Genomic DNA, 20,596 nt, shown 5'->3' with positions numbered 1-20,596 from the left:
AACCTTTTGTGCCTTTTTGCCTGCAGTAAGCATTCATTTCTATTTTACATGAGCTGTAAGAATGTTGATGATTATTGCACCTTGTTCTTCTGTAAACAGACTTGATTAGGATTTTTTTTTCCTTTTTTTTTAAAGCAAGAGCAGTTTTTCCTTACTAGGTAGATACCTTAGTAAACATGAGGGGAGGTATCAGATATATGTCTTTGGAGCCCAGCCTTTTCCCTGTTTAGTGAGCAGGAAACTCCTTTGGAGTATAGTCATTTGTGTGTATATGTGTACATATATGTATAAATAGTTATTTAAATATGTAAACATAAAATTCAGCATCACATTGGTGTGATGACAAGAAGTAGTAAGGTGCTAGGTGGTTACATTAAAAGCACAGCAGAGTGTGTAATCAGTCACTATGACTGGTGGTTTTTGTAAACTAGGTTCAGTTTTTGAACCACCCAGAATACCTCATGTGTAAATACAACGGTCATGACTTAATTGAAAAACAGTTATTGTAAAAAGAATGTGAAGCCACTGGTTGGCTTATGCCTTCTGATCTATCATCCTTGCCTCTTTTTTTGTAAAGGGGTTGGTTTTTTTTTTTTTTTTTTTTTTTTGCTTTTTAATAGGGTTTACAGCTAGAATTTTGAATGCCAAAGTTCTATTTATTAAATAAAAAAAGTTTTCAATGTTAATGGCTAAGTATTTTTCCACTGGACTATTGTTTGTTGATGTTGGAATTTGTATTAACAGAGAAATAAATTTTTTATAAAAGATTTATGTCTACCAAGTGCCTAATGTTATTATAAAAATGTATTTGAAATTTCAGACTCTCTGAATTCTCAATAAGCATATGCTGACTTGACTTTGTAAAGTTTTCTTTAAATACGCAAGAGAAAATCTTACTAGATCGGGGACACTTCTGCCTTCTAGGTCTATCTTACAGTTTCTTTTCAGTCATCAAAAAGCTTTTTCTCAGGGCCTTCCCCTGAAGGGCACTGAGATTTTCTGATGGCAGGTGCTGTAAATACAAGGGCATGTCTGTGCATTTCAGCTCATAGCGTAGCTCATAGCACTGTGTCTGTACTTTGAATTTCTAAAATACTTATTTGAACCAAGTCTTCTTTCTACTTTTCCAACAGACAAATCAGATTTCAGTTTTTTATATTGCCGAACGCTTGGGCTGGCAAGTTAAATCTTTTTTATTTTCTCCCTTCTAATCAGAGATTAAAACCTTAACTGAAACATATACAAATAAGACTTTGTTAAAAGGTTACTCTGCAGAGGCCTTGACATCTCAGCTTTGATGGCACCCTGGGTCCTTGTTCTAAGTCATATGTGCCTTAATGTCTCTAGCTGGTTAATATTTGGATTAGCAGCATCTGTTTCTAGTCCAGCTAACTTGGCATTGCTATCAAGAGTTTTAAATGAGGCATCTAATTCAGTTAACAGGAAAAAGAATCACGCATTACAGACCCCTTAGGTTGCAAGCAAATGACTTGGAAATAAAAACAGAATGGATAAAATCCTAGAGTATCTACAAGGTGATTAATGAAGAGGTTTCTCCTTTATAACGAAAGATGATTATTTTGATCTGGTTTAAAAAAAGTGTTTTGATGGAGTCAGCAGAGGACTTACGGGGTACATCCCAGTGGTTTTGCCAGGACTTTGAGCTTCTCTTTGTGCCAGCTTTCCCAACCAACCAGAGTCATCCTATGTAGAAATGCAGAGGACTCAGTTAAAACGAGGGGTAGAATATGCTGTTAGTGATGGTGCAGAATGGCAGCGTGTGGATCCAGTAGAGCAAACCGTTTACAAATGAATAGCACTCTAACATCATGTCAGTTAAGATGGTCTCCTTGATTTAGAGGAGATTCCAGTTTGAGGACTGAAATGGGGATAAAAGATTTCTTCAATGTTTAAATAAAACTGCTGTCCCTGACAAATTCGGTGAGATCACGCACACACACACACAAAACTTTGCGTTTTAGCCAACCCGTTTTTACTTAAACACAGTCTTGCCTCACGATCTCTATTGATTCCTTTATAATAGAAGTTTTAATTAAACATACACCTACCCTGTGACCCGGAAATTCCACTCTAGGTGTTTATTTGAGATAAATATAAACACTCATCTAAAAAGAGACTTGTAAATGAATGTTCACAGCAGTTTTATTCATAATAATCAAAAACTGGAAATAGCACAGGCATCTGTCAGTAAGAGTTCTCGGCCTAGAGTTGGAAAACAGCATTCTTTCACGACCTCGGTTTTTAATTGATTGTCGCTTATATGTCAATCCTTTGGGGAAATGGAGTAAAATTTAATAGATCACAAGACAATGGAGCATCAGAGTTGGAAAACAGACCTCCTTTCTACCAGAGGCACTTTTGTTTACACTTCCCTCTGGAGCATTTTCCTTTGTCATGCTGCCACCTGTGTTCCGTGAGTCTCCACACTTGATGTGAAGCACTTGGTTTTACCCTTCTTGAAACAAATTTTTTATACCATTGTTTGGGTGCTGGTCCCTCACCAGACTTTGAGCTCTTTTAGAGCAGGCACACTGTCTTACTAAACTTGGTCTTTAATGAGCAAGTAGGAAATACTAACCTCCAGAGATGTGCAAATGCCTGCCCTTAGCCCCAGGGAGGAAGAACGATTTCCAAGAAGAAAAGAAGTGATCTTTAAAGCATAATTCATCCTAGGAGGGTGTGGTGCTTTTAATGGGACAGGTAAAGTGATAATAAACCCTACTTAGGCAAGTTCCATTTTTCTCCATCTCTTGGACCTCTTGCTAATCTCTCCTGTGACTGTCCTCTTTCTGCCCTTCTGAGGCAGGAAGCCTGCCCTGCAGGCTACAGGATTGGACACAGTTATTTCCCAACCTCAGTGTTCCTGGAGCATAGCAATCTCATCGGGCTTTAGGCCAGCTATGTAGGTTTTGTAAGGGCAAATCCAAGGTCTTAGAAGAGGGACAAAATGTCAACTTGAACAATGAAGTTTCATCTCTCTCTATGTGTGTGTGTGTGTGTGTGTGTGTGTGTATATATATATATATATATATATATATATATGCACAAATCTGGAGAATAATCATTGAAACAGAAATAGTACAGCTGGCATCCCTTCTAAACAAGGAAGCAAGGTACTTTAATTTACATTTTTTATTCCTACACTGATATTTGGTCATAAACCAAGTGGTTAAAGTTGTGTAGTGGCCTGTGATGACTAAAAACAATACACAGCGTGTTTTCTATATCATCATCATCATTATCATCAACCAACATTTGAGCATAAACCAAGTACAAGAGCCTTGCATAAATTATCCCATTTATTCCTCTGTATAATCGTCTATGAAGTAGGTGCTATTATTATTCCTATTTCAGGTGAAAAGATTGAGGCACAGAGAGGTTTACTATCTTGACCAAGTTGGAATAGCTTGTAAGAACCAGGCCTCTTAGGCTCCAAAGCTTGACTGTACCACTCGTTAGAGTTCCTTCTGTCTCAGTTTTGTGCTCAAAATTAAACAACTCCTCTTTCCCAAACCTGCTTCCTCATTAGGCTTCTCCAATTCTGTGCATTGCACCTTCATTCCAGGAATACTTTCTGTCTCTTTCTTTCCCCTACATCCCCATTTATATTAGTTTATAACAACACAATTTGTTACCTTACAATTCTAGAGATCAGAAGTCCAAAATGGGTCTTACTGAATTCAAAAGGTGTTGACAGGACTGTGTTTTCTTTCTGGAGGCTCTAAGAGAGGATCTGTTTCCTTGCTCTTTCCAGCTTCTGGAGTTTAACACATTCCTTGACTCATGGCCCCATTCTCTCTTCAAAGCCAGCAATGCCGACCCTAATCCCTCTCACATTGCCACCTCTTTGGTTCTTTTCTGCCTCCCTCTTTCCCTTTTAAGAACCCCATGTAATCACATTGGGCCCATCCAGATAATGTGCTATTCTCCCTATTTTAAGGTTGGCTGGTTAGCAATCTCAGTTCCTCTTTGCCATGTAATCTAATCTATTCAGAGGTCCCAAGGGTTATGATGTAGTCATCTTTGGGGGACTGTTCTACTTTCCATACTATCTCATAAATGAATCAGTTGTCAAATCTTGCAGATTCTGTCTTCTTTGATTCTTTCACATTTATCTTGGGTACTTCATTTCCATTTCTTTTGTTCCATCTAATTGAGGCCCAAACTACTGTAAAACAGATGTCAGGTACTTGAGCTTAAAAAAAAAAATTAAATTGGAGCCTCCAAAGTCAGCTTTAAAACTATATCATTAATGATTCAGGTATTTGCTTCACCCAAGAAAAGACATGTAAGACTCCTGATTCAACTTCTCGAAAAAGAAATTTTTTTTTCTGAGAATTTCTGAATATTTATAGCATCATTATTTGTTAATGTCTTATAGAATGTGCCAAAATCTGGACGTCTGATTCTTTCTGATGATTAGATTTAGGGTAAACATTTTTGGCGAAAATGCTACATGAGTAATGTGTGTTTCTCATTCATTGCATTTGGAAGTTTACGATAATGGTTTGTACCATTATTAGTGATGCTGAATTAGATCATGCGGTTGTGCTAAATGATCCCTTTAACATTAATTGTCAAATGAAGGACAGATGACAAAGCCTTGGTCCATATAAGGTAGAGGGTTGGAACTAAGTAAGAGCTTTACATAAAGTCAGGATCTCCAAAAGATCACATATTCAATGAAAGTTAGAAATGGAGGAAAATATGCCCTCTAGTAAAAGGAAATTTAGTTTTCAAGGACTCAGCTGAGGGGGATAAAAAATGTCGCCTTGAGAATTTGCAACCATAACGCTACCTTAATATGGAATGAGGTTTGAATTTATGCTACGCTTGCGAGCCAAAAATTCCTAAGGCTAGAAGTTGACTTAAAGAGTTCTGGGTTAACAGCTCCTTGGAATCCTGGACAAAACAAAACAAAACGTATCTTTCCTGGAGGGAAGCATTTTGAACTGAGTTCTCACGGAAGTCACATGGATTTGTCCCTGTGAACATCAGCTCAAAATCTAAAATTTTAAAACATAAGGAAAAAATAAAGTCCGCAAACCAACAAATAACATAGTTAGGCCCTAAATGTGTCAGATAATGAAATTATCAGATGTATATTATAATATAGAAATTACTATGTAACTAAATTTATATAAAATTTAAAACTATGCAGAAGTTATGTACGAGATGGTGACTAGAAGAGGCACAAAGGAACTTCTGGGGTTCTGGGCATATTCCATTTACATATTGATCTGGGTGATGTTTACACAGATGTTTTCACTTTATGAAAATTCATCAAGCTGTACCCTTATAATTTACGCACTTTTCTATATGTATGTATAATTCAATTAAAAGTTTACACTAAAAAAATAAACAAGGAACCTTGGGAGAAAAATAGAATTTTTAGAAGTGAAAAATATAATTAAATTTAAAATTAAATGGAGCAATTAAGTAGCATATTAGGTACAAACAAAGAATTCATAAAGATAGCCAAGAAGAAGTTACCCAGATAAGAAGGTTTAGAAACACGAAGGATATAATGACACAGTCTAATACAAATTTTTTTTTTACACTTAAGTTTGTGATCCTTTTTTTTTTTTACATCTTTTTTTTGCCTTATTTATTATTGGAAGGTAGAGATTTATTTATTTTTATTTATTTTTTTAAATTAGTTTCTGCTTTATAACAAAGTGAATCAGTCATACATATACATCTGTTCCCACATCCCTTCCCTCTTGCGTCTCCCTCCCTCCCACCCTCCCTATCCCACCCCTCCAGGCGGTCACAAAGCACGAGCTGATCTCCCTGTGCTCTGCGGCTGCTTCCCACTAGCTATCTACCTTACGTTTGGTAGTGTATATATGTCCATGCCTCTCTTTCACTTTGTCACAGCTTACCCTTCCCCCTCCCCATATCCTCAAGTCCATTCTCTAGTAGGTCTGTGTCTTTATTCCTGTCTTACCCCTATGTTCTTCATGACATTTTTTTCCTTAAATTCCATATATATGTGTCAGCATACAGTATTTGTCTTTCTCTTTCTGACTTACTTCACTCTGTATGACAGACTCTAGGTCCATCCAACTCATTACAAATAACTCAATTTCGTTTCTTTTTATGGCTGAGTAATATTCCATTGTATATATGTGCCACATCTTCTTTATCCATTCATCTGATGATGGACACTTAGGTTATTTCCATCTCCGGGCTATTGTAAATAGGGCTGCTATGAACATTTTGGTACATGACTGTTTTTGAATTATGGTTTTCTCAGGGTATATGCCCAGTAGTGGGATTGCTGGGTCATATGGTAGTTCTATTTGTAGTTTTTTAAGGAACCTCCATACCATTCTCCATAGTGGCTGTACCAATTCACATTCCCACCAGCAGTGCAAGAGGGTTCCCTTTTTTCCACACCCTCTCCAGCATTTATTGTTTCTAGATTTTTTGATGATGGCCATTCTGACTGGTGTGAGATGATATCTCATTGTAGTTTTGATTTGCATTTCTCTAATGATTAAAGATGTTGAGCATCCTTTCATGTGTTTGTTGGCAGTCTGTATATCTTCTGTGGAGAAATGTCTATTTAGGTCTTCTGCCCATTTTTGGATTGGGTTGTTTGTTTTTTTGTTATTGAGCTGCATGAGCTGCTTATACATTTTGGAGATTAATCCTTTGTCAGTTGCTTCATTTGCAAATATTTTCTCCCATTCTAAGAGTTGTCTTTTGGTCTTGTTTATGGTTTCCTTTGCTGTGCAAAAGCTTTTAAGTTTCATTAGATCCCATGTGTTTATTTTTGTCTTTATTTCCATTTCTCTAGGAGGTGGGTCAAAAAGGATCTTGCTGTGATTTATGTCATAGAGTGTTCTGCCTATGTTTTCCTCTAAGAGTTTGATTGTGTCTGGCCTTACATTTAGGTCTTTAATCCATTTTGAACTTATTTTTGTGTATGGTGTTAGGGAGTGTTCTAATCTCATACTTTAACATGTCCCTGTCCAGTTTTCTCAGCACCACTTATTGAAGAGACTGTCCTTTCTCCACTGTACATTCCTGCCTCCTTTATCAAAGATAAGATGACCATATGTGCATGGGTTTAACTCTGGGCTTTCCATCCTGTTCCATTGATCTATATGTCTGTTTCTGTGCCAGTACCATACTGTCTTGATGACTGTAGCTTTGAAGTATAGTCTGAAGTCAGGGAGCCTGATTCCTCCAGCTCCATTTTTCGTTCTCAAGATTGCTTTGGCTATTCGGGGTCTTTTGTATTTCCATACAAATTGTGAAATTTTTTGTTCTAGTTCTGTGAAAAATGCCAGTGGTAGTTTGATAGGGATTGCACTGAATCTGTAGATTGCTTTGGGTAGTAGAGTCATTTTCACAATGTTGAGTCTTCCAATCCAAGAACATGGTATATCTCTCCATCTATTTGTATCATCTTTAATTTCTTTCATCAGTGTCTTATCATTTTCTGCATACAGGTCTTTTGTCTCCTTAGGTAGGTTTATTCCTAGATATGTTATTCTTTTTGTAGCAATGGCAAATGGGAGTGTTTTCTTGATTTCACTTTCAGATTTTTCATCATTAGTGTATAGGAATGCCAGAGATTTCTGTGCATTAAAATTTTACCAAATTCATTGATTAGCTCTAGTAGTTTCTGGTAGCATCTTTAGGATTCTCTATGTATAGTATCATGTCATCTGCAAACAGTGACAGCTTTACTTCTTCTTTTCCGATTTGGATTCCTTTTATTTCCTTTTCTTCTCTGACTGCTGTGGCTAAAACTTCCAAAACTATGTTGAATAAGAGTGGTGAGTGTGGGCAACCTTGTCTTGTTCCTGATCTTAGTGGAAATGCTTTCAGTTTTTCACCATTGAGGATGATGTTGGCTGTGGGTTTGTCATATATGGCCTTTATTATGTTGAGGAAAGTTCCCTCTATGCCTACTTTCTGCAGGGTTTTTATCATAAATGGGTGTTGAATTTTGTCGAAAGCTTTCTCTGCATCTATTGAGATGATCATATGGTTTTTCTCCTTCAATTTGTTAATATGGTGTATCACGTTGATTGATTTGCATATATTGAAGAATCCTTGCATTCCTGGAATAAACCCCACTTGATCATGGTGTATGATCCTTTTAATGTGCTGTTGGATTCTGTTTGCTAGTATTTTGTTGAGGGTTTTTGCATGTATGTTCATCAGTGATATTGGCCTGTAGTTTTCTTTCTTTGTGACATCCTTCTCTGATTTTGGTATCAAGGTGATGGTGGCCTCGTTGAAAGAGTTTGGGAGTGTTCCTCCCTCTGCTATATTTTGGAAGAGTTTGAGAAGGATAGGTGTTAGCTCTTCTCTAAATGTTTGATAGAATTCGCCTGTGAAGCCATCTGGTCCTGGGCTTTTGTTTGTTGGAAGATTTTTAATCACAGTTTCAATTTCAGTGCTTGTGATTGGCCTGTTCATATTTTCTATTTCTTCCTGATTCAGTCTTGGCAGGTTGTGCATTTCTAAGAATTTGTCCATTTCTTCCAGGTTGTCCATTTTATTGGCATAGAGTTGCTTGTAGTAATCTCTCATGATCTTTTGTATTTCTGCAGTGTAGTTGTTACTTCTCCTTTTTCATTTCTAATTCTATTGATTTGAGTCTTCTCCCTTTTTTTCTTGAGGAGTCTGGCTAATGGTTTATCAATTTTGTTTATCTTCTCAAAGAACCAGCTTTTAGTTTTATTGATCTTTGCTATCATTTCCTTCATTTCTTTTTCATTTATTTCTGATCTGATTTTTATGATTTCTTTCCTTCTGCTAACTTTGGGATGTTTTTGTTCTTCTTTCTCTAATTGCTTTAGGTGCAAGGTTAGGTTGTTTATTCGAGATGTTTCCTGTTTCTTAAGGTGGGATTGTATTGCTATAAACTTCCCTCTTAGAACTGCTTTTGCTGCATCCCATAGGTTTTGGGTCGCTGTGTCTCCATTGTCATTTGTTCCTAGGTATTTTTTGAGTTCCTCTTTGATCTCTTCAGTGATCACTTCGTTATTAAGTAGTGTATTGTTTAGCCTCCATGTGTTTGTATTTTTTACAGATCTTTTCCTGTAATTGATATCTAGTCTCATAGCATTGTGGTCGGAAAAGATACTGGATACAATTTCAATTTTCTTAAATTTACTAAGGCTTGATTTGTGACCCAAAATATGATCTATCCTAGAGGATGTTCCATGAGCACTTGAGAAAAATGTGTATTCTGTTGTTTTTGGATGGAATGTCCTATAAATATCAATTAAGTCCATCTTTTTTAATGTATCATTTAAAGCTTGTGTTTCCTTATTTATTTTCATTTTGGATGATCTGTCCATTGGTGAAAGTGGGGTGCTAAAGTCCCCTACTATGAATGTGTTACTGTCGATTTCCCCTTTTATGGCTGTTAGTATTTGCCTTATGTATTGAGGTGCTCCTATGTTGGGTGCATAAATATTTACAATTGTTATATCTTCTTCTTGCATCGATCCCTTGATCATTATGTAATGTCCTTCTTTGTCTCCTCTAGTAGTCTTTATTTTAAAGTCTATTTTGTCTGATATGAGAATTGCTACTCCAGCTTTCTTTTGGTTTCCATTTGCATGGAGTATCTTTTTCCATCCCCTTACTTTCAGTCTGTATGTGTCTCTAGGTCTGAAGTGGGTCTCTTGTAGACAGCATATATATGGGTCTTGGTTTTGTATCCATTCAGCCAATCTGTGTCTTTTGGTGGGAGCATTTAATCCATTTACATTTAAGGTAATTATTGATATGTATGTTCCTATTTCCATTTTCTTAATTGTTTTGGATTCGTTACTGTAGGTCTTTTCCTTCTGTTTTGTTTCTTGCCTAGAGAAGTTCCTTTAGCATTTGTGGTAAAGGTGGTTTGGTGGTGCTGAACTCTCTCAGCTTTTGCTTGTCTGTAAAGGTTTTCATTTCTCCATCAAATCTGAATGAGATCCTTGCTGGGTAGAGGAATCTTGGTTGCAGGTTTTTCTCCTTCATCACTTTAAATATGTCCTGCCAGTCCCTTCTGGTTTGCAGAGTTTCTGCTGAAAGATCAGCTGTTAACCTTATGGGGATTCCCTTGTGTGTTATTTGTTGTTTTTCCCTTGCTGCTTTTAATATGTTTTCTTTGTATTTAATTTTTGACAGTTTGATTAATATGTGTTTTGGTGTATTTCTCCTTGGATTTATCCTGTATGGGACTCTCTGTGCCTCCTGGACTTGACTGACTATTTCCTTTCCCATATTAGGGAAGTTTTCAACTATAATCTCTTCAAATATTTTCTCAGTCACTTTCTTTTTCTCTTCTTCTTCTGGAACCCCTATAATTCGAATGTTGGTGCATTTAATGTTGTCCCAGAGGTCTCTGAGACTGTCCTCATTTCTTTTCATTGTTTTTTCTTTCTTCTGCTCTGCAGTAGTTATTTCCACTATTTTATCTTCCAGGTCACTTATCCGTTCTTCTGCATCAGTTATTCTGCTATTGATCCCATCTAGAGTATTTTTCATTTCATTTATTGTGTTTTTAATCGTTGCTTGATTCATCTTTAGTTTTTCTAGGTCCTTGTTAACTGTTTCTTGCATTTTGTCTATTCTATTTACAAGATTTTGGATCATCTTTACTGTCATTATTCTGAATTCTTTTTCAGGTAGACTGCCTATTTCCTCTTCATTTTTTAGGTCTGGTGGGTTTTTATCTTGCTCCTTCTGCTGTGTGTTTTTCTGTCTTCTCATTTTGCTTATGTTACTGTGTTTGGGGTCTCCTTTTTGCAGGCTGCAGGTTCGTAGTTCCCGTTGTTTTTGGTGTCTGTCCCCAGTGGCTAAGGTTGGTTCAGTGGGTTGTGTAGGCCTCCTGGTGGAGGGGACTAGTGCCTGTGTTCTGGTGGATGAGGCTGGATCTTGTCTTTCTGGTGGGCAGGTCCATGTCTGGTGGTGTGTTTTGGGGTGTCTGCGGACTTTTTATGATTTTAGGCCACCTCTCTGCTAATGGTGGCGTTGTGTTCCTGTCTTGCTAGTTGTTTGGCATAGGGTGTCCAGCACTGTAGCTTGCTGGTCGTTGAGTGAAGCTGGGTGCTGGTGTTGAGATGGAGATCTCTGGAAGATTTTCGCCGTTTGATATTATGTGGAGCTGGGAGGTCTCTTGTGGACCAGTGTCCTGAAGTTGGCTCTCCCACCTCAGAGGCACAGCACTGACTCCTGGCTCCTCAATTTGGAATGATTCGTTGTCTATTCATGTATTCCGCAGATGCAGGGTACATCAAGTTGATTGTGGAGCTTTAATCCGCTGCTTCTGAGGCTTCTGGGAGAGATTTCCCTTTCTCTTCTTTGTTCTCACAGCTCCCGGGTCTCAGCTTTGGATTTGGCCCCGCCTCCCCGTGTAGGTCGCTGGAGGGCATCTGTTCTTCGCTCAGACAGGACAGGGTTAAAGCAGCAGCCGCTTCCGGGCCTCTGGCTCACTGAGGCCCGGGGGAGGGGGGGAGGGGCACGGAGTGCGGGGCGAGCCTGCAGCGTCAGAGGCCGGCGTGACGTTGCCCAAGGCACGCCGTGCGTTCTCCCAGGGAAGCCGTCCCTGGATCTCGGGACCGCGGCAGTGGCCGGGTGCACAGGTTCCCCGGAAGCGGGGTGTGGACAGTGACCTGCGCTCGCACACAGGCCTCGTGGCGGCGGCAGCAGCCCCAGCGTCCCACGCCCGTCTCTGGAGCTCCTTTAAGCAGCGCTCTTAATCCCCTCCCCTCGCGCACCAGGAAACAAAGAGGGAAGAAAAAGTCTCTTGCCTCTTCGGCAGGTCCAGACTTTTTCCCGGACTCCCTCCCGGATAGCTGTGGCGCATTAGCCCCTTCAGGCTGTGTTCACGCCGCCAGCCCCAGTCCTCTCCCTGTGCTCCGACTGAAGCCCGAGCCTCAGCTCCCAGCGCCGCTCGCCCCGGCGGGCGAGCAGACAAGCCTCTCGGGCTGGTGAGTGCCGGTCGGCACCGATCCTCTGTGCGGGAATCTCTCCGCTTTGCCCTACCCAGGTACGTGGGGAGTTTCTTGCCTTTTGGGAGGTCTGGGGTCTTCTGCCAGCGTTCAGTAGGTGTTCTGTAGGAGTTGTTCCACGTGTAGCTATATTTCTGGTGTATCTGTGGGGAGGAAGGTGATCTCCACGTCTTACTCTTCCGTCGTCTTCCCTGGAAGTCTCTAATACAAATTTTAATTGGAGTTTTCAAAAGGAGAGATTTGAGAAAAGGGGGAATAGGAAATATTTAAAGAGATCATATTTATTTAACAGGATTGGTGAATTTTTAAGGACAGAGAAAAACATGCATTTAGAGAGTCATGAAATTCAATTAAACTGAAACCAGAAAAATGAAAAAGAAATTCTACCTGGACAGATTGTAGAAAAACTCAGAATCTTAAATTTAAAAGGAAGGTTTTTAAAAGAGGTAGAGAATAAAAGGTAGAATAACTTCAAAGAAGCAATTAGACCAGCAGAATTCTCATAAGCAATAACAAAACACAGAAGACAGTAGAATATCTTCCAAAGACTGAAACAAAATAGCTGTCATCATAGAATCATATAAATTATTCACAAGTAAGACCAAAGCAAAGACATTTTTCATAAAAACAAAACTTGGAAAGAGTTTCAAATCAACAGACATTAATAAAAGGATTCCCAGAGGGTAAATTTCAGGAAGAAACATTAAATTCAGAAAGGAGGATAGAAAAGTAAGAAGCAACAGTGAACAAAAAGCTGGTATACACAAAACACTGTATAAAACACTAAAGAAATCCTTAACTTGACATTCATGTTGTGGTTTGGTTTTTGTTTTGTTTTGTTTTGTTTTTCTCGTCCTATTTTTCAAGTTTTTCCCTTTCACTAATCTGGTCAAAATATATTGGTCACATACACTGATCAAAGTGGACACTCAGCTCTGCTAAAAAAATACCAAATTACTTAGTCAACTTAATGCTTTTTTCTCCTTTAGAATGAACGTCTTCCCATTTCTACTTTTCAAAATTCAATTCAGATGGCATTATGTCTAACCATATCTTCCTTATCCTTTTATGCCTCATTGTGGCTTGCACCTGGTGCTTATTGAATAAACATGTTTTTCACTGGAAATAAGAGTCAGGTTCTGAAATATTTGCTTTGAGTAATTTCTCAATCAATATTTCTGTTATAGAAACAAAGATAAGCTATTTTTCGTTGGAGTATTGTCAGTCTTTTATTAGTTCTTCCATAAGTGTTTGAATCATTAATAAAGTAATTGCTAAAATTAATGAAGTTGTATCTAGCATTGGAGTGGCTAGATAATAATAATTAAATGAAGGCTGTTAGATATGGTATTGACAGGTTTCTTATAACTGTTTTAAACTGTTGATAACAGTTGAATAATTTTAATGCACTAATTTCCTTTTTAATTCAAGTAGCAAGGTAAACCATGTGACTAGTATCTAAGAATTCTAATATTTTAAAAATTTAGACCCCTTATTAGTTCTCCTAATCTTGAATCTATGGGTAATTTTATGAGAGCATTTTCAAGAATAGACTCAAGTTAGTTAATTTAGGAATCCAGAGGAAGATGTACGGAAGGTTGGCTTGAAAGGATATGGGTTTTAAAATTTTTGAGCTAGATTAAAATGTCCAATTTCCTAATGTATGTAAAGTGGGGTAATCTTGTTAATCCTTTTCATAAATTACCTTTGTGTAGTATTTGAATCTGTGATAAAAAAAATACTTGTATTTGTATCTTTCAACAATTGCCCTCAATAGCTCTAAGTCGTGTTGGAAAGTGGCAAGTAGTAAACAGAGCAATAACCATAAGGTCAGAGCTAGAGGAGGTGCCTAGAGTAAACACTGTAGTGGAGAATGAAGGGTGGTGGAACAGAACACCGATGCTGATGAGGGCACCAAGGATTGTAAGCTTGGTGTGATAGCAAGTGTTTTTATCTGGCTTTTGAGTTCAGAATGAAAGTGATAGTAACTCTTATGTACAAAAAGTGTGGCCAAATGTGTAAGGATTTATGATTCGATGCTAATATTTTCCCATCAATGAATCTGGGGCAGAAGCAGAAAAAAAGAATGAATCTGACTAAGAAAGAACGAAGTAAAATCCCTCTCTGGTACTCAGGAAGGCCACATTATTGATAGATAAGAGGAATGCTTGCCTCTATTTTACGTGAATGAAGCGACGTAGGGGGGATTGCTTATTCCAAAACATCTGCCAATATTTCACAACTAGTGATTCACACTTTTGTGTTAAACATTTTACTCAGCTTGAATTTCTCTTTTAATAGATTTTGTTTTTAGAGAAACTTTAGGTTTACAGAAAAATTGCACTGAAAATATACCCACTCTCATTCCACTGCCGCACACAATTTTTCCTATTGTTAACGTCTTCCATTAGTGTGATACATTTCTTATAAGTGACCAACCAATACTGATACATTATTTTTACTAAAGCCTATAGTTTAAATAAGGTTCACTGTTGTTTGAACAGTGCTATGCATTTTGGCGAATACGCAGTGTCAGGTATACACCATTGCAGTACAGTATTAAACAGAATAGTCTAACCACCTTAAAAATACTCTGTGCTCCGCTTATTCCTCCCTCCCCCCAAACTCCTGGCAACCACTGATCTTTTTTGCTGTCTCTATAGTATTACCTTTTCCAAAATATCATATAGTTGTGATTATATAGCATTGTAACCTTTTTAGATTGGCTTCAGCCACTTAGCAGTATGCATGTAAGATTCTTTCATATGGCTTGATAGCTTATTTCCATGGCTTGAAGGCTTAGTTCTTATCACTGAATATTCCATTGTATAGATATACCACAGTTTATACATTCACTTACTGAAGGACAGTTGGTTGTTTCCAGATTTTGGCAATTATGAATAAGGCTTCTGTAAACTTCCACTGCTGGTTTTTCGTGTGGACATGTTTTCAACGTTTTGGAATAAATACCTAGGAGTGCAATTGCTGGGTTATATGGTATATTTAGCTTTATAAAACACTGCCAAGCAGTCTTCCAAAATGACTTACCATTTTGCATTCTCACCAGCAATGAATGAGACTTCTTACTGCATTTGGTGTTGTCACTGTTTTGGACTTTATTCTAACAGGTGTGGAGTGGCGTCTCATTAGTGTGTTAATTTGCATTTCCCTGATGATATACAATGTTGAGCATCTTTTCATATTATTATTCTCCATTTATATGTCTTCTTTGGTGAAGTGTCTGTTCAGATCTTTTGCCCACTTTTTAAATTGAGTTGTTTGGTTTCTTATTGTTGAATTTTAAGAGTTCTTTGTACATTTTGGACAGAAGTCCTTTATCAGGTATGCGCTGGCTATGGTTTATATTTTCCAGTCTATGGCTCATAGTTCATTCTCTTAAAAGTGTCTTTCTCAAAACAGAAATTTTAACTTTTAACGAAGTCCAACTTTTAAATTTTTTCTTTGATGGGGTATCTAAAAAGCCATGACCAAACCCCAAGGTCACATAGATTTTTTTTCCTATGTTATTCTAGGTGTTTTGTAGTTTTCATCTTATATTTAGGTCTTGACCCATTTTGAGTTAATTTTTGTGAAAGCTCTAAGCTCTGTGTCTAGATTCACTTTTTTTGCATATGTATGTCATGTCTTTCCAGTACCATTTGCTGAAAAGACTATCCTTTCTCCATTAAATTGCCTTTGCTCATTGTCAAAGATCAGCTAACTGTATATATGAGAGTTGCAATTCTCTTTTAAAATAAAGCTCCTCCTGGGAAAGGAAAGATGTTGAAAGTTATTAATATTTTAGTGTGAAAGAGTTATTCAAAATCTTCTCTCGACAGCAGAGACTGGGTTAGAGAATACTGGCTGTTGAGGTAGTCATAGTATGTTGGCAGAAATTGGCAACTAAAATGTACCAAAGACATCCTCTAATCTCTTCTCAACTTGGTCTAGGGCCTGAGTGTGTGGGGATGAGGGGTTACCTGAAGTCAGAACGTCAGTCTTGTGGGTCCTCATCCTCTAGGTAAAGGATGGGCAGCTCACTTACCTGTTCTTTTTTCACTTACTCTGTAACATTTAGATTGTCAAGTTGTTTGAATGTAGTAGCTGTTGCATTGTTATCAAGCAATTAATTATTTTTAGAATTACATTGCTGTCAATCTCAGCTTTAATGGATGTGATAATTCACAAAGCAAGGCAAGTGAATTCACATTTTCTATGGCTGTATCCCAGTTTTTCCTTAGCTCTGGAGCAGAGCTGGTCTAGAAAACTTTCCAGGCAGAAGTGACAAAAAATGAGGACACTATGGAAAAACAGTACATTTAATAACCTTGAACTGTCAGTCCATCTATGCAGGGATTAATGCTTTCATACAAGAGTGCTATTCCAGGAATATGTAACAGGAATATATAAATTCACTTAAATTTAATCTAATGGATAGATTGAATTTTCAGTAAAAATTGAAGACTTCTTTTCAGTCTGAAAGTGGTGGCATGTTTTGTTCCATAAATCTGTAAAAGGATAACCTTTGTAAGTAATATGACTCATATGAATATAAAGTGAACATGCATCAAAGATTTTATTTAACTCATTAATTAATTGCAGGAACTGGAAAAGCTATCACAAGTAATTCAAAAGAGAATCCAAAGAACAAACACATTTATAAATTAGGAATACTGAAATGAATTTGCAAGTGGTTGCAAAACGCTTTTCCTTTGTGGGGAAGGGAAGTCATCGGAACCTCCGCTAGTCAGAATTTATCGCATATTGATAAACAAGAATTGTCAGTAGACAGTTATTTTACCTTATTATCAGTTATCTACAACTTATAAGAGTTGTAAAAATAGCTTCAAGGCAATGACAGGCTTAAATCAGATAACCTGGAAGACCGTGCTCTAAATAATGCCTAGCTTTCTGCTGAAGATACTCAGTAACCAGTTTTTCTTATTGCAAATTTCCTTATGAATTTTTCTGTGCTTCTGTTTTTCTTTAGATTATGGGACATTTGTATTACTTCAAAGATTGTTGAGGCTTGTGGGTATAGATGATGTTTATAAATTCTTCCTGAACCCAATCCAGATGTGCAATGTTTCCTTACCAGGCTACCTTGGGCAAAGCAACACAGCACTGAAACAGACAGCCATAAGTATATTCTGTTAAAATATGTTTATTTAGAAAATAAATCTTCACTTGGCTTTCATTTTCTATTTTTTGGAAGCATACCTTTATTTTTCTCTCATTATTGACTGGATAGTTTTGTAGCTTACGACCATTTGTTTCAGCTTGTATATCTGATACTTAGGCAATGGGTGTGTGTGTGATTACCTGATCTCTACACTTTGAGGAGATAACATTAATGTATTAATGAGTATTTGTTATTTCCTCTGGATTCTTTCTTCATACAGGTCTAGATATTTAGGAAGCAGTAATTTTGTGTGAATTTTCTCCTTTCAATGTCCCAGAGTCCCAGAGACTATTGTCAACAAGAAGGAGATAGCGGTTGGGGACAGGAGATGGATGTAAATCATGGTATTCTAGAGGGAACTTGCTGAAAGGAACATCCAAAGGCGGATTTGGGGGAGAGCTCTGTTTATAATTATTTTTCTACCTATATTAGGAATGTTGGCAACAGCTGGTTTGAAGATCATGCAAGATATTATCAGTGGGTTCCAACCCCACGCAAGGTAATCTTTGACCTTGAATGACCCCATCTAGTGAAAAAGCTTATTTTTAAAATAAGTAAAAAATCTCCTGTCAGCTGTGTACTAATCCAAATCATAAGAAATCCTCTTTTCACCTTGATAATTCTTCATATTTAGAATATTAGAAGAAGCAAATAGAGCCAAAAGGAGGTATAGCTGCTGTACTATATACTATACTATATACAGGTTGAATAGGGTTCCCCCAAAATTGAGGTCCACCTGGAACCTCAGACCTTATTTGGAAGTAGGGCCTTTGCAGATGTAATTAGTTAAAATGAGATCATATTAGATTAGGGTGCGCCCTAATCCAATGACTGGTGTCCTTATAAAGAGAGAAAACAGAAACACAGACAGAGAGGGAAGAATACCATGTAAAACAGCGACAGATATTGGAGTGGTGCATCTCCAGGCCAAGGAGTACCAAGCACTGCCGATGACCACCAGAGGCGAGGAAGAGGCAAGGAAGGATTTTTCCGTAAAATTCTCAGAGAGGCCTTGTCAACACCTTGGCTTTGGACTTCTAGCCACAGTGTCACCAAACCAGGTTCCTTTGCCCAACATGCAGCAAGCCAAACGCTGAGACGCCAAGGTTTGCAGCAGAGAAAAAGTTTATTCACGAGGCAGCCAACTGAGGAGACAGGAAAACAAATCTCAGATCTGCCTCCCTGAAGGTGGGGAACTTGGGATAGCGACAGGTGAAGAGTATAGGGTGGTCGGGGGTGCAAGGGAAAGTGATGGAGGCAGGAAAAGGTGATGTAATCATCTTCCTGTGCAGGTGCTGCTGAGCTACATGCTTCTTCTTGGGATGCATGTGCAAATCCGGGGGGAATTAGTGTGAAACGTGGGGAAGTTTGGGGCTGTGACATCAAAAGGTCATCTATTAAACAAGCAGGTCTATTCTCTGCAGACTCGGCTCAGCCATGTTGGTTCCATCTGGTTTCAGCCAGATTTGTTGTGTTACAGGCAGAGGGTTTTTTTTTTTTTTAACAAGCTGTTCCCTTATCTGATGTTCTGTAAGATAAGCCCAAGAGCTTCTGTTAGTCACCAGTTTTTATTAACCCTATGGGGCATGGTTTCAGCCAGAAGTCCAAGATTAGAGTGCCAGCATGGTCTGGCTCTTTTTTTTTTTTTTTTGCGGTACGCGGGCCTCTCACTGTTGTGGCCTCTCCCGTTGCGGAGCACAGGCTCCAGACGCGCAGGCTCAGCGGCCATGGCTCACGGGCCCAGCCGCTCCGCGGCATGTGGGATCTTCCCGGACCGGGGCACGAACCCGTGTCCCCTGCATCGGCAGGCGGACTCTCAACCACTGCGCCACCAGGGAAGCCCTCTTTTTTTAAAAAAAAAAAAAAAAAAAAAAACATCTTTATTGGAGTATAATTGCTTTACAGTTGTGTGTTAATTTCCACTCTATTGCAAAGTGAATCAGCTAAACGTATACATATATCCCCATATCCCCTCCCTCTTGCGTCTCCCTCCCATGGGGCACAGTTTCGTGAGACCCGGGAGAGAATATATTTTGCTGTTTTCAGCTACCCAGTTTGTGGTACTTTGTTATGGTTGCCCTAGGAAAATAACACAGTGCCCTTAAGCAAAATGGCGAGGAGGCATGAGTGGCTTCTTTGTCCCTGGCAACCCTCCTTCTCACTCTTGCTTACATATTCTTTAATGGGTTTTCATTCCAATGTTTTAAATGGCACCTTGAAAGGCATGTTTCAAAGGAATGAAAGACTCTGAGGTCGTGTCAAGTGCTACAGCACCTGGGCTAGGAAGGCTTTCAGGGCAAGTGGAAACTTCCCAGAAGCTTTGGCAGAACTATCTCGCCTTCTCTCCAGGGTAAGGACTTTCAAACAAACAGGAGCCACAGTTCCCCTCCTGCCTCCAAATAACTGGGGGTGTTAGGAAGGGCGTTTGGAGTGGGGCTTTCCCTTCCAGGAGTATACAAATTATCATGACGCTTCCCAGAGCTCTGAGGGGAGAGGCGACCTTTACTAAGTCACATAAAGTAAAAAGGTCCAGTTGTACAGTTTTCCCAGGGTAATGGGTACTAACTCAGTTTTCTGAAATAAAAAAGATGATTGACTGTCTCCTCCTTTAACTAAAAAAGAAGCAGTTTAAAAAATTTCACCTCACTTCATTTCATAAACAGTGACTATACTAAATCAGTTGTCATCAACAAATCATTTATTTTATTTTAAAAGTACTGTTAAATATATGAAAACAGTATGTGCCTATTGTAGAACATTTGAAAAAGATCATGTATTTCAAAGTGAAAAAAGCTGGGTGACACTGGTCAGTCTGACTTCCAAACTACTTACCAGGACAACATCACTCACTTTTCTATTTGGACTGAGCCTGTGTAGGGGAAGCATCCGACATCTTAAAATGTCCAAACTTAGAAAGAAACCCTGCTCGCATCTGCAAGGAGAAAATCAAGTCCTTAATAGCCCCCGTGATGGTAAGAGAGAGAACAGAGAAGCAGAAACTAAGGAAGCACACGGCTAATGCAATCATCAACCTAATAGAAAAGTCATGACTCTTGCATGCAACAATCATTGTAAAACTCCAGGTGGTAGAAATCTTTGATTATGGCAGGCATTCTTATAAATTTCAACCTCCACATGATTCTCCCTGATAAGGATTCAGTGAACATGAAGAATTATGGCCCATCTACCCTATCCATTTCTTCCTTCTGTGAAAAAAAGACTTGGTGATCACAGTTAAATGTCACCAGCCAAGCAGAATTTGATAAGAGATTCAGTAAATCTACTTTAGGATTGTTGCTGATGATGCTCATGGAAATATATGATTTGCTCCAAGTTTTTATGTACAATTTTTCTTTGATCCAGTTGAGGGAGGGACAAGTCTATCATCTGTGACTTTTCATCACATTGCTGCTGGTCACCA

Source organism: Mesoplodon bidens (assembly GCF_964165515.1).
Source record: "Mesoplodon bidens genome assembly, chromosome: 12".
NCBI classification, from domain to species: Eukaryota; Metazoa; Chordata; class Mammalia; order Artiodactyla; family Ziphiidae; genus Mesoplodon; species Mesoplodon bidens.
The sequence above is the reverse complement of the archived record's forward strand: the minus strand, read 5'-3'. Positions refer to the sequence as shown.